Here is a 14,956-nt window from a genome sequence, read left to right on the forward strand (position 1 = left end):
AGAAAAAAAAAACCTGCTCAGTTACAAGCTTGAAGGAATAGGAAAGGAAAGCAAGTATGTGAATTTCAGTAGATTCAATTGTATGCACAAGCCAAGTGGTTCAAATAATTATAGATGCCACTTGATTACACATTAAAAGGATACTGATTAGCTCATGTAAAAATAACTATAATTGCTTGCTTTTTAAGAGCTTATTTTACGATAGTATTTTACTTCCTTTCTGAACCTTTTTAATACTAAATAAAACAATAATTTAGAGAAAGAGGGAAAAAAGAAAAGAAAATCAACATCTTTACATTTCTCTCTTATGAAAATGTCTGAGACAATATAGCCAAACTAAAACCAAGGAACAAATAAAATATCCCTCTCTTCAGCTACAGAGAGACCTAGTTTAAAAGCCTGCATTATACCAAAAACGCTTTATCTATACAGTTGCCACCAAATTATTTTCTATAAAAATGAAAAATAAGGAATAATACAAATATCCCATATAGGTTTTTAAAGGAAATGATCAAGAATCAATATTATAGACTCTTACTTAGTTATCAATACCAAGGTTTATTAAACATTTGTGATAAAATTGGAAATAAGTGTAATGTTGACTGAAAAATGCAAGAGTTATAATTGAGTGTAAAGTACGATGTCAACAATAAACCATTGTGCTTGCAATATAGACTTGGAGGAAATACACCGAACTGTTAATTGTGATTGTCTCTGGGAAGTATGTAGGGTACCAGTTTTCTTTATCACTTTTATTTTCAGTAAAAATTCCTACAAATTACTTTTGCAATGGAAATATTATTTAAAAAACAAATGTGATCTGTTATGAATATTTTTCCTATTATACAAGAAGAGCAGGATAGTTTCTATAATCATGTTTATCCCAACAACATTTAATGAGTCACCCAGTTTTTCTGCATTCTTTGAAATGTGATCTGCAGCATTCGCTTAAACTACATCAATTCTTCGGTATGTTTCAGGAGGATATGTCCTCCCAATCAGAATGTTTTCTTATATAAATAGCTACTGATATACCCAAGCCTACTTCTAGATGCTTCTGGTTTTGCCATAAGTTCCACATTATTTTAAAAAATTGTTTCTTTTTACATTGTAACGTATGATAAGGATCATTAATCCTGCTGCCCACTTTTACTTACCATTGCTTCATTCGGTTAAGAGAATTATTTGATATCTTTCCTTATTTTATTTTAAGGTTTAATTTCAAAAGAATTTTATTTACAACAGCCTGTTGGAAATTTTGATTGATAGTTACTTCCATTAACGTTTTTACTTGGAGAAGAATGGATATTTGTGAAATATTTTATTTTCCTATACAAGAAGCCAGTGTCTTTTTATATTTTCAAAATATTTCTGGGATGTCATTTTCTATACCTAATTCACATTTTCATCATTAAATTAATTCCTGTGAATTTGATGCCTTCAAAAATTTCCATTGTAAATTAATTGTTTTCATGAATTAAATATTTTATAATATAAATAATATACTCATCATATTGTTTTCTCTATCCAGAGTCCTTTTTTTTTTCCCTGAGGAAGATTCTCCCTAAGCTAACATCCGCTAGCAATCCTCCTCCATTTTTTGTATGTGGTACACCTCCACAATGTGTCTGGTGAGTGGAGTGGGTTTGCAATGGGGATCCAAACCTGTGACCCTGGGCCGCTGAAGTGGAGCATGGGGAACGTTAACCACTCAACCATGGGACGGGGCTCTGTCTATCCAGATACTTTCATATTAAATAATATACTTTTTAGCTAATTTCACTGACTTTACAAAGGTAATAATCATATGAAATATTTACCTTTTTTCAAATCAATTTTTTATACATTTTTTTTCTTGTTTCATTGTCCCCGTCAAACTTTCCAAAATCTAGCTAATTTTTTTTCATGCAGTTTCTCCCACTTACTCTTATGTTTATTGATATAATATTCTATAAACAGATTAAGCAATATTAAATAATTATCATGATAAGTAACATTGAAATAAAAGACAGTAGTTTTGATATATTTCTCAAGTACACAATATTGATTCTGACTCCACATGACAGTAAAAAGGTATCCTTCTGCTGCCATTTTACACATAAATCATTTATTTGATTATTTATTTATTTGATGTGAGAAATAACTGCTCAGTTTTATACACGGATTTTTCAAAAATCCATGTGACAGAATACATGGTATTTTATGTTTAATCTACTGATGGATTGAATTATATTAATAGATCATAAATTAATAGATTCTCTTTGATTGAAACACAGTTTTCTTCCTTTGCCTTGAAATATGCGTGCTCATATTTTAAAAAGGGAAATGAGTTTGAGCTCCAGTTTTCTTCTTTTTTCAAGTATTTATGTCAAGTCTAGATTGTCTTTGAGACAAACTAAGGGAGTTTTATCTTTGACTCTGTTTAAGAATGACTTATAAATCTTGGGAAATACTTTGGAAAAAAAATCAATGAATTTGTTACTTCCACAAATATTTTGTAAAAATGTTTCTTGAATAACTTACAAAATCTTCCGTGTAGATTTATTGCAGTATTCAAATATTTTCAGTTTAAGTCACTTACATTATAAAAGATCCATTTCTGCTTGGCAAATTATTTGCATAAATCAAATTTTTAATGTAAAAATATAATTACATATTTGTTACTTTTACTTACTATCTTTTAAAGACTTTATTTTTTTTAGAGCAGTTTTAGATTCACAGCAAAATTGAGGGGAAGATACAGAAGTTTCCCATATACACTCTGCCCTCACACGTGCATAGCCTCTTGCATTATTGACATCTCTCACCAGAGTTGTACATTTGTTACAGTTGGTGAACCTACATTGACACATCATAATCACCCAAAGTCAATAGTTTGCATTAGGGTTCACTCTTCATGTTGTACATTCTGTGGGTTTGGACAAATGTATAATGCCATATATCCACCATTACTGCATCATATAGAGTGGTTTAACTACACTAAACAATCTTCTGTGCCCTTTCAATACATCCCTCTTGGCCAATCCCAATAGCTGGCAACCATCTATCTTTTTACTGTCTCCATAGTTTTGCCTTTTCCAGATTGTCATACTTTTGGAATGATATAGCATGTAGCCTTTCTGGGTTTGTTTCTTTCACTTAATAATGTGAATTTAAGATCTTTAAGCCATATTTTTTAAGGCTTGATAGCTCATTTCTTTCTAGGATTTAACCATATTCCATTGTCTGGATGCATCACAGTTTATTTATCCACTCACCTACTGAGAAGACATCTTGGTTGCTTCCAAGTTTTGGCAACTATGAATAGAGCTGTGATAAACATCCATTTGAAGGTTTTTGTGTGGACATAAGTTCTTTTTCATTTTTATAATGTTAAATATATAATAATCATTTTATTCTTTTCATTTCCATGTTGGCCACCTTCCTCGATTTGTAAAAATGTTTTTAATGCTCTACTTCACTCAATTGTGATTTAGGAAAATATTAATCAGAATACAATATTTGAAAAAGAGAAAAAGGAAAAAAACACTTTCTTTTAAATACTAAAAATTAGTGTTTGAAGGATGTGGGGTTGAGAGGTGTTTTACAAGTCAAATAATATGGAAGATACTGTATATTACAAAATTGTAATTTCCCATCACATTAAGGAAAGCAAAAACTCTTTCTAGTCTGGCTAGAGATTGTTGGGAGAAATTTGATGGAGACAAAATTAGAGTTAGATAGTACTGTGGGACCTGATCTTTGGTTCTCTCTGGAAGCTTAAAACCTGATGAGATTTGAGTGGATGTGGATAGAATTCACAGAGATTTTGAAAAACACAGAGATTTTGAAATCTCCTTTGATTCCCATAGCAGTGATGGCTGCAAGTCTATTAGAGATGCCTTAGGTTCAGCACGGCCTCTGAGCAAAATTTACCTGGAAAGGAGACAGATCAGCACTGGCTGAGGAAAGTGGCAACATAGAAGAGTCTGAGGGCTGCTTCAGAATGACCTGGTCACTAGCATAGTGTGAGGTAGGCTGCTGAGGGTCCCCAGCCTGAGAGAGCAACATAGGGGGATATTGATGAACTCAGGCTCATAGTAAATGTGTAAAGAGCTGATAGCTGGATTTGGAGATCTATAGAGTCCAGGTGAAGAGACCTCACAGTCTGAAGTCATGGCAGGCATCACAGACAGCAGTTGCTAAAGCTGATAATTTATTCCTATGCTTTCCCTGATGCAGGACAATACACAAGCCTCCCAGTCAGTCATCTGCCCCAGGAAAAGGAAAGAAGAAGGGGAAAGTGGAAATCTCAATATAACCCAATATTTACAGAAAGGGGCACTCTTTTAAATAGGCATTAACTAGTCACCTTTCATTATTGAAGTTAGATTTTTCTATCAGAGGAAGCAGGGGCTGATGAGCACAGCAAATTCAGTTGGGAGAAGAAGCAAAATTTTATTTCTGCACATATGAGTGTAAGTGTAAATTTTTAACCTGCTTTTTATTTTTAAATTTTTACAAGTATTTGGGAATTTGAAGTTATAATTGTACTACTGAATTACAGATCTTGTTCATTATCAGATAAGTTAGAATGGAAAAATTTGCTTCATATATTGATGTTTTTCTTTCCTACATATACAATATTGAGTTTTCTAAATACTTCATAAACAGTTGTAGGTTATTAATTCTACATTAATAATTATATCTGTCAGATCATTTGCATTCATATTTTTATCTAATTTATCAAAATTGTGAGATTAAAAATTAAATCTTTCTCTAGACTCATCCATACTATAGTCACTACTCTGCATGACCTAGGATGGCCAAATTATTGTAGCTATTATTTGCAAAAATTGAATATCGATCATTGTCAAGCTATTCTCCCCCTTAGTTCAGCTGATGTCTGATTAATTCTCTCCCATGTTCCAACATGCGCTCTTCCCCTTGAGCTCTGCCCTTTACTTCATTCATCTGACAGAATAACTGGAAAACCAGTGGCAGTATCTTTTATCCTGGCTCCAGGGCCACCTCTTCACAGGACTGATGCAGGAAGCTCACGTCAGAGCAGTGTTAATCAATATCTAGCTTGTATAAATGGCCAGTTTTTGATTTTTGTATTTGGTTGGTATTTCACTTGATATATACATCTATTTAGTATGGGTGTTTTTCATTAGGGACCATAATGATTATTACTTTACAATGGCCTTGATCTTTTGATCTTAGTTTTTACTTTCAGTGGTACTAATTTTTCTAGTTTTGCTTTCTTTTTGTATAAATTTAATTGGTGTATCTTTGTCCCCAATTCAAACTTTTTTTAAAAAAGTGATTTTTGGTTATTTATGTCATTGGTGTGTTTCTTGTAACCACATATGTCTGGTGTTTGTTTATTTTTTAATGTAATAGGAGTCTATGTCCAGCTCAGTGAATTTAGACAATTTTAAAGTTTATTTCTGTAATTATAAATATGATCAATATTGCTTTACTCTATTTTTCCCCCAGTTTTTATTGTGCTCTCTTTTATGCTTTTTGTTATGTAGAGTGTGGACTGTGGACTGTTTACTGCTTGGGAAATTTGAGTTGGAAAATAATCACTGTGATTGTCCAGCTGCTCAAACCACAGCTTTGGATTACTTTCTATAAAGCACAGGATTGTTTTCTTCAGCTCCAATTTGTACTTGAATTTTTCTTCAACCCTAACTTGTTCTGAATTTTAGTTACTTAAACTATTATTATTATTAATCAATCTGATCACTTTTTTTTCCATTTTGAAATCCTTTCTAATAAATTCTATTATGTGGCAATTTCTTAAAAAATAACATAAATTTGTGAGTTGTGTCAGCATCCATCTTCCACTTTTCCACAGGCAAATGTTAACACCATCATCTCCAGAACTTCTCAGTCTGGATTCAAACCCAGACCTGCTTCATACTGTCTGTAGGACATTGGGCAAAACAACTAACTCTGTATGATTCGTTTTCCTCATATATAGAATGGGACTAATGATAATACTTATCTGATACAAATAACTTTAGCTTGACTGGGTCAATGTGAGAATTAAAAGATTTCCTAAATCTGAAGAAGCATTTGCAATTAATCCTGAGACATAGTTTTTGCTGTTAATAGGATTGTCTTATTGGCAGCAACTTCTCAGTTAAGAGGTTCTTCCAAAATGTTATTTTCTGGCATTATTTTCAACAATTTCTGAATAAAAACCACAGGGATAGCAACTCTTCTAATATTTTGCAGTCTGGAGGTTGCAATATTTTATATTGACATTTTATATCAATAACAATTAAACTAAGTAAGGTTTTTGTTTGAAATTAATAAACAGACAGACAGACTTTTCCTTAAGTTCCTGTAGAAAATTTCTTCTGGTTTTCAGAAAACAGGAACTAAATATGTTGTGCTCTCCTTTAAGAAGGCCCATTCATCATTTCTATCTTCATATTTGTCTTGAGAGAGAAAGAAAAAGAGAGAGACTTTGCTATAATTTTATGATCAATGTTGATTTTCAGTGATTTTTTTTCATATTTAGGAAAACTAGTGTGGGGACCTGGAATTGGCCACGCCAAGATATGTCTCTTTGGCATCACGATTATTTGAGGCTGATTGCTTTTGATAAACTGGGACAGGGAAGGAGGCTGTGAGGAATGGAACTTGCCCTTTGTTAGGACACGTTTACATTTGTAAGGTAAATCTCTATCTGTAAAAGGTGCCTCCCTCTCTGTACCAGGAAGAAGAAAGGAGATGACCTACTCTCCAAAAACTCTTAATCAATACCAAAGGCAACGACTTAAAATCTGCATTTTATTGTGCTAGTCTGGTAACCTCCTGTAACTGACTTCCCTCCCCCTCCCAACGTTGGCATTCCTTAAGGATTAAGCATCTTTCCTTAGGCTAGGAACCGATTGCTGCTGTGCTCACCTGTGACTGCCCAGCTCCAGACAATCGACTTGCCTCCGGCTACTCCCTCTGAGACAGCAGACCACTACCTGCTGTGTCCATCAAGCGCTGTGCCGACAGGGCAATCTTGTGACTATTGTGGGAGGGACATTTCAATCACATGTGAAACACCCTGTTTGGGGGTATATAACCACTGTGTGTACCCCACTTCTTTGGTGCCCTTTCTTCCTTCGGGAAGAAAGGCCCCGGGCCATGGTTCCTCATAAAGCTTTGTTTAATTTTCTCTTGCTATTCTGTCTCATGTGAATTTAATTCGTTCTCCAGCCAGACGAACCCCCATTTGGGGAGAGGAAATGTCCTCCTCCCCTACACTAGTAATTATACAATTGAGTGTAAAATTCTGTATTACTTGTTTTTCAAGAAGGAAGAATATCTTCTCCAGTTCATATCCTTCTGTATTCTTCTTCTTCAGTCATCATTCTAAAAAGTATTGGGGTTTTTTGTTTGATTTCCTAAATTCCTCTCCTAAAATGGAGTTTTTTTTCAGTTTCTTCAATTGCTGTGTTGTATAAGCTATTCTTTGTATTTCCTCACATATCACTAGAGTGTTTATAATTGCCCATGTACTTCCTTTAAACTTTAATGAGTCTCCTTGAATTAATCTTTGTTTTTAAGCCAAACCTGGCTGCTTTCTATAAACCTCTTCATTCACTGATGTCATTGTCTAGGACGCTGGTGATGACTTTCGTCTTTCTATTCAGACTCTGGCATATTGCATCAGGGGCAGATATTGATGATATTGAGTAGAGACCATATTTCAGGGTTCATGATCTGTATGAAGTAGCCCAAAGGCCTTTAGTATATGGATCACAGAGCTGGAAGCCCAGCTTCCATTAGATCATGTGTTCATCCACTGATTGCCAGCTTAAAGTTGCCATCGGCTTTACAACCAAAATCTGTCTTATCCAACCAGTGATTTTCAGTTAATATTAATTAAACACTCTTTAATTCGTATTCTGTTATCAACTCTCAGAAAAACCTGAGAAGTCAATTCCAATTTTTTGGTACAAATCCAATTCACTATGTGGTTGTTGAACCCCTGCTTTCTGTGAGACATGATTCAAGGCCCTGTGGCAAAATTAAGAATAAATATCACAATATTTCTTTCTTCTAGAAATGTGGCACTAGTCACTGAAGACAAATACATCCTCTGTGATATTGTGATTTGGTCTTTGTCCACGGTTTCTGCCTTATAGCTCCCAAAACCCTTGGAATTTCCTGAGTGATAAGAGCAAAGGAAACATCTTTTGTTATAATATTTGGTCTCTTGTCTGCCACTCCTGAAAAAGATTTAGAGCCATAAAGATAAAATAGGTGTCTTATAATTCATAAGAATTCCCTTTCCAACCACAATTGGGTTTATGTTAATGAGGTGACTTTTGGAAAGTACCTAAGGATGGGGGCTGATTGCAAGGGGAACTAACCTGAATAGAAGGTTGGAACTTTCAGTCCCACCTCCGGATTTCCAGGAAGGGAAGAGGAGCTGGAGGTCAAAGCAACCAGCAAGGGCTAATGATTTAATCAACAATGTTTATGCAATGCAGCCACCACAAAAATTCAAAAGGCTGGGGTTCAAAGAGCTCCCCAGTTGGTGAACCAGAACACTTCCATGTGTCACCGTGCCGGACCCCAAACTCCACAGCAACAGAAACTCCTTTGCTTGGGACTTTGCCCCCATATATCTCTTCATCTCACTGTTGATTTGTATCTTTTAATATCCTTTGTAATAAACTGGTAACATAATGAGTAAGCTGGTTTCCTGAGTCCTGTGAGCTGCTCTAGCAAATTAATCAAACCCAAGGGGGAGAGGGTGGCCATTGGATGCTCTGATCTATAGCCATTGGGTGAGAAGTAAAGTACAGCTAGCAACGTGGGCTTTTGACTGGTTTCTGAAGTGGAGGACAGTCTTGTGGGACTGTGCCCTCAACCTGTGAAATGTGATCCTGTCTCTGGGTAGCTTGTGTCAGATTGAGATGAATGGTAGGACACCCAGCTGGCACCTGAGAATTGCTTGGTAGTGTGGGGAAAGCCTCCTTCCACACTGGAAGTTGGTAGCGAGAACCCTTTTAACCTCTATCAAACTGATGAAAGGCAAAGTATGGTAAACACAGAGACAGACTGCGCTGTATAAGCAAAGAGGAAGGAGCTAGTGATTTTGACTGGAGGGATTTTAGAAATATCTTGAGAAAGTAATCATCGAATTGGAGTTTGAAGAATAATAGAATTTGAGGTATTCATTTAGGAATATAGACATTACAGAATAGTGTATGAGGAAAAGTATGGAGGGTAATATAAAGGACAACTCTTTACAGGAAGCAAAAAGTAGTTGTTTGATGATATCTATAATAGTAATGCAAAGAATAGGTAGCCATAGAGTTTTAAGTTATAAATAAAATTATCAAGGTAAGTTGAAGCCATATGACAAAGTCTTTGGGTGCTAGACTGGAAACAATGGCAAGTTATGGAAGGACTTTCAGCAGGGAAATAATAAAAATCAATAGGAAGATATCACTGATTAAACAGAGAGGATAGCGGTTAGATTTAGGAGGCTCGCTCTGACCTCAGCTAAGAGGTGATGGAAGTCTGAAATATACAGTTCACTTGTTACAGTGTAAGGAAGCCAGATGCCCTGAGCCAATTCTCTCCAGATAATAATATGACAAACTTACTTTTCTTGGTTAAGTCTTTACTCAAATGACACCATCTCAATGATGCCTACCCTGATCAACATATCTAAAATTGCAAATTGTTTCCCTCCATCTTTGAACTCCCAACCCCATTACCTTGATCTACTTTTGTTCTTTCCATAACATTTGTCATCTCCTTACTTGCTATGCAGTTTACTTACTTGTTATGTAAGTATAGTTTGTCTGTCCCGCTAGAACACAAGCATCACGAGGGTAAGTGTCTTTGTTCTTCTACTGACATATTCCAATCACAAAAAAGGATTCCTGATACATAATAGATGCCAAATAAATATTTGTTGAATGTTTTGGAATATCTCTCAAAAACAGGTTTCCCAAGGGCATAGAAAATATCTTATTCATTTTTTAATATTTAATGAAAGAGGTATGATTCAAACATAATAGATTCAACAAATATTTGTTGAATTGGATCAAAAAAGAACACTAGCAATTTTCTTCTAAAATGGCTTTTGCCTTATTGTCCTTCTTTTTGTCAATTCAGCTGCTTTCTTTTCTTACTTTTCTTGTTTGTTTGCTCTTGGAAACTGCATGGCATGCCTTTCATTGATCTTAGTGGTCAAGAAACCCAGGTGTTAGATTTTGAAGTTTCACTCACAGTCTTGATGTCTTAGGCAACATAGTCCATCTGGAAACCTGATGGGTTTGCTGGTGTCACAGGTGAGCTCCAACTGGTTGAATCCCAGAAGACAGTCTGCTTTGATGTTAAATGTATGAGGGCTCAGAATCTGCCACTTTCTCCCTTTGATCTTGTTCCTCTTTTGTCTGGCATTTGCTTGTCTCTTTCAATCTTTGATGTTACTTCCATGGCAATGAGTTCATGCCTCCTTATTGGCTTTTTCTTTGGCCACATTTAAATTTAGGAGACTCCCTGTTCTGAAGATTCCTTTTTCTGTTGTACTTAGACTTCTGAGACTTTTGAAGTTTCTAATCTGTAAATATTTGTCTCACTTCTGATAGTCCACATTGTAATGGAAGGTGTATGAAAAAGGATCTGAATGGCTGTCTTCTTTTTCAACCACGAAACTTGCACTGACTTGGTGTTTGTTGAACCTTATGGAGACTTCATAGCCTTTCTGGAGGAGCAGCCCATCTTTGGCCTTTGGAATGCTGTCAAAGTTTGATGAATGTCTACCATTTCAAATGAGACCAGAAATCTCAATTTTCTTGTGAAATCTCTTGATTTTTAAATATCACCCTGAATTCAAATAGTTACAAAAAAGAAACACATCATATAGTCCAATGAAATGATGGCAGTCAAAATCTTCTCCAGGGTCACCACTTTATGCCTTCTGCTACACTGTTAGATTTGGTTAGTAACTCACTGTGTAACTTCTTTGGAATGTCTGATCTCTATAACTTTAAAAGACTTGTACATAAGATGTCTCATTTTGTTCCTACTTTGGAGTTACATTTTCACTGAAAATTACCTCTTCTTTATTGCTTCTCTAATCTATTTTTTCACAAACTCCTTGTGTCCTCTTATTTCAGCATGAGAATTGTCCTCTTTCTGTTTTGCTGGGGACAGAAACTGAGCAATATCTGACCCAGCCACAGCCCCACCTTGAAATCAAGAGTTTCCTTTGCTTATAGAAAGTGCCTCAGTCACGGCCATGCTCCCTGCCCAATGCCACAGGTCCACACCTACACCCTCCACTCTGGTTTTACCTTACAACCCAGGCCCAACTGTTGCCCCTTACCTTTCAGTTGGACTTGGCCTTGCTAGTTCGACCCTCAGCACTCTCTCAGACAAAGTTTTGTTTTAGTAATAACAATAGTGGCATTTGTTGATTAGCTTTATACATCGGGCACTATATTTAGCGCTTACGTCCACTATTTTTTCTCTAACTTTTGAATTGGATAGTATTACTTGCTCCACTTTGAAGCTGAAGAAAACAATGGGATGCAGAGGTTTAGCAGTTTCACTGAGGCCTCACAGCCAAGAGGTGGAATGGAATTGCTGGAATTTCAAGCCCTTCAATCCAGAGCCCAATCTCTTAACCACAACATACATTGTGTCCCTCTGACCCTTACTAGTTATGGTTCCAAAGAGTAGCCCTCCCTGGGCCTCAGGCCCCAGGCTAAGATGAACAAGTTTTAAAACTGAAAGTCCCACATCCCCAGAGTCCCCTTAGTCCTGGGCAAACTGTGCCTTACACTATTTGGTGAGCCTTCTGCAGTCACCTTGAGGGGAGGAAAAGGAGCAGTGATGTACACTTATAGCAGAAATCAGCAACATTTCCTCAATAACATAAACCAGCTCCTCTTATTTTCTCTGCCGTTGAGAACCCTGTGTTCTCAGTCAACTACCAGTTTTTGCACCAGGGGCTGTATTCAGGTCATCTTTTTTATTTTTGTTTGTGTTGCTCCTGGCTCAAATCTCATCAATTGTTAGCCTATGGTTCCTGTCTCTAAATGGATATATTTTTACAGACTCACAGACATCAAGCACTGACATAGCCCAATTGCTTCAATGCATATTTATGATTATTTACAATATTCTTACCTTAGTTTTTTGGACAATGGGTTAAATCATGTATGTTTCAGTATGCAAGCAAGGAGCTCATTGGAAATCCTGATGTCAGTCTGTCATGTATGGACACTCAGGCAAGTGGGGCCCCTGCTGTGGAGCTGGCACCCTGGAGGGCCCACTCTGGCCATCCTCCGGTCACATCCTGCTCACTGGAGTGTTTGTGAGCCAAGGGCAAAGGACTATAGGAAGCTGCCCACACCCTTCTACTGTGGTTCTCCCACACAGCACCCTAGAGTTGCCTGACTAAACAGCTCTGAAACTGCTCTGAGGGCCTGAACCGTTCTCTCCTCTATCTGTCCTCCTGAGCGTAGACCATAGCCCGTAGGTTTGAGCAGTGTCCAAGAAGTAGCTGCTTAGGGTGTAGACAGGGCTTGGACATGTGGGATGTCATTGCGAAGGTACATTTGCCCTAGTAGGAGAGTGGAGCATATTTTATTCAAGTTTGTTAGCTTATTTGTAATGCTTTAAACATTTAGACTTGTGGTGTGTGGACCTCCATTTGTACTCTTGTCTCAGGCCCTAAAATATTTGAGTGGGGCCTGGCTAACTTTATAATATTTTATTGATAATTATAATAATTTAGCCAAATTCAGCCAGCCACAAAAAGTTTTATTAGGTAATTAAAACCTACTACCATCTCCCCCCACCAATAGCAGCTGAAATAAAATACAAAGGAATTTTATCATGTGTTGTTTTAGTTCATGTTAATAAAAACAATGATTTTTTTCTTTTTTTGGTGTCACACTAGTATTGAAATATTCCCTCTGTCATGTTCTATGCAATTAGTTAACTTTTAGTATACATTTAAGAGAAGTTCTTATATTTCATTTCACTGTTATAAAACTTGGGGAAAGATAAGATTAACAAGTCCACAAGTCACAACAATCTTCATTTAAAACCAGCAAGAAAAATGGCAGCGAGTAATGTGGTTTCGAGCCTTTTATATATGCAGAGGCCTGGAGAAGGGCCACAGTCTGTGCTTGTGTCATGAGGGACTATCTTCCTTCAGAGAGAACACCTGGTCACCAGAAGGATCTCTGGTTGAATAGCTACACAGACCTGGGCTCAAATCCTGCTCCTGTTACCCAGCGCCTATTGGGGAATAGAGATGGGGGATTCCTCAATCTCTCTTGTCTTGGTTTTATGTTTGTGATGTAGGACATCATAATTTCCCTGAAAAGGCTGTTTTAAGGGTGTAACAAAACCACAGAATGCCACACAAAATAGAAGCTCTTTTGTTCCCTTTTTTTCCTCCTTATTTCTAGCTTGCATCTACTTATTTTTTTCTTTATTTTATTTTCTTCCATTAATTTTCTTCCATGTAGGCCTTCTACTTTGGCCTTGCAATTGAGTTTCCAGAGAAGAAAAGGATCAATAACAATTATACTACCACATGATCTGGAAAACAGTTTGCCCAGTCATCTGCTGTTATTCTGATCACTAAATAAATACCTGTATTATGTCTGGCCAGTCCTTTAATCATGTCTAATTTCTAAGAGGAGTGTCTATTAGGCAATGCCAAGCTAAAGGAAGGCAGCAGCAGGGGCTGGCTGCTGAGTATAGGGAACCTCTTAGGAATTTCTCATAGGAAAGAAAGTAGGGTGTGAATTGTTATCTTCTGTAATTCATAGAATGAAACTTTCTTCATTTACAGTACTTAATAAATACTTATTGTGTATTGTGTACCAGACATAATTCTGTAGAAATAAATGAAAGTAAAAAACAAAATCTTGACCCTTATGATGAGCTTAAATTCTGCGGCTGGGGTGGGGATGATGAGAGAGATAATTTAAAATAAGTAAATTTAATTACATATTATAAAAGGATGTGTATTATAAAGGGATTTTTCAAGTACAATTTTTTTAAATTCTGAATAAAAATAAATCAGAATGCAAATTTAGAAACAAATATAAGAAATATCTTTTAAGTCATGTATGTGGTACAAAATTCAAAAAGTTTAAAGAGTATACAGCAAAACATAAGGCTTCCTTCTTCGTTGCCTATTCTCTTATTATCTGCCTTATCTGTTTCCTTAATATCCTTACAGGGACTTCTGTGCATCTATGTGCTTTCAAGTCTGTGTATTCTTTTCTATTCTTTAAACACATAAACTATTTGTACTACACTGCACATTGATTTTTCCTTTCATGTAACAGTTTGTATTTGAGATGGTTCCACATCAGAACACATAGGTCTGCCTCACTCTTTTTAATGGGTGCATAATACTTGTCTATGGGTTTGTCAAGCACAAAACAACACACAAAACAAGGAAAGCCTGAGGCCAAGGCCTGACTGATCTACTGGTCAGGGTAAAGGAGCCAGTTTTAGGTTCGAGGGGTTTGTGACTTACATAGACAGCAAAGGGAAGAGCAGCCAAACATTGGAGCTCTCCATAGGCCCGGTCCCACACATCGAAAGAGACCATACCCAAACAAATGGGTCAGATGAGCACCATGCAATCTGTGGGATTCCCAGTTGTTATAGATCTGATTCTAGACTTCAACTAAGCAATTCTACATGATGCAGCTGTATTCTGGGAGGGCAAGGCTGAAAGGTGCATGCCTCATCAGAACCTAGGAGGCTACAGGAAATGTGTCATGACAGCCTCCCATTGGCAGGGAGGCAAGCAGAAGACGACCGGCTCCTTGCAGGCCTCCATCCTCTTGGGTTTCAGGAGGCTCATAGAGCATCCTGCCTAGGCTCAGATCAGCAGTGCTGCAAACCTGTGGCTGGGTGGCCCATGTGGGTTGTGCGAAGTCACCAGGGCATCCTGGGG

At 36.7% G+C, this 14,956-nt stretch overlaps 1 protein-coding gene across 2 annotated transcripts in view; it reads right to left on the minus strand.

Moving 5' to 3' along the window:
- CNTNAP5 (contactin associated protein family member 5) overlaps positions 1-14,956 on the minus strand; it is a 775,716-nt gene that overhangs the window by 398,844 nt on the left and 361,916 nt on the right. The gene's annotated exons all lie outside the window — the stretch shown is intronic.

This window comes from Equus caballus, chromosome 18 (genome assembly GCF_041296265.1).
Source record: "Equus caballus isolate H_3958 breed thoroughbred chromosome 18, TB-T2T, whole genome shotgun sequence".
NCBI lineage: Eukaryota > Metazoa > Chordata > Mammalia > Perissodactyla > Equidae > Equus > Equus caballus.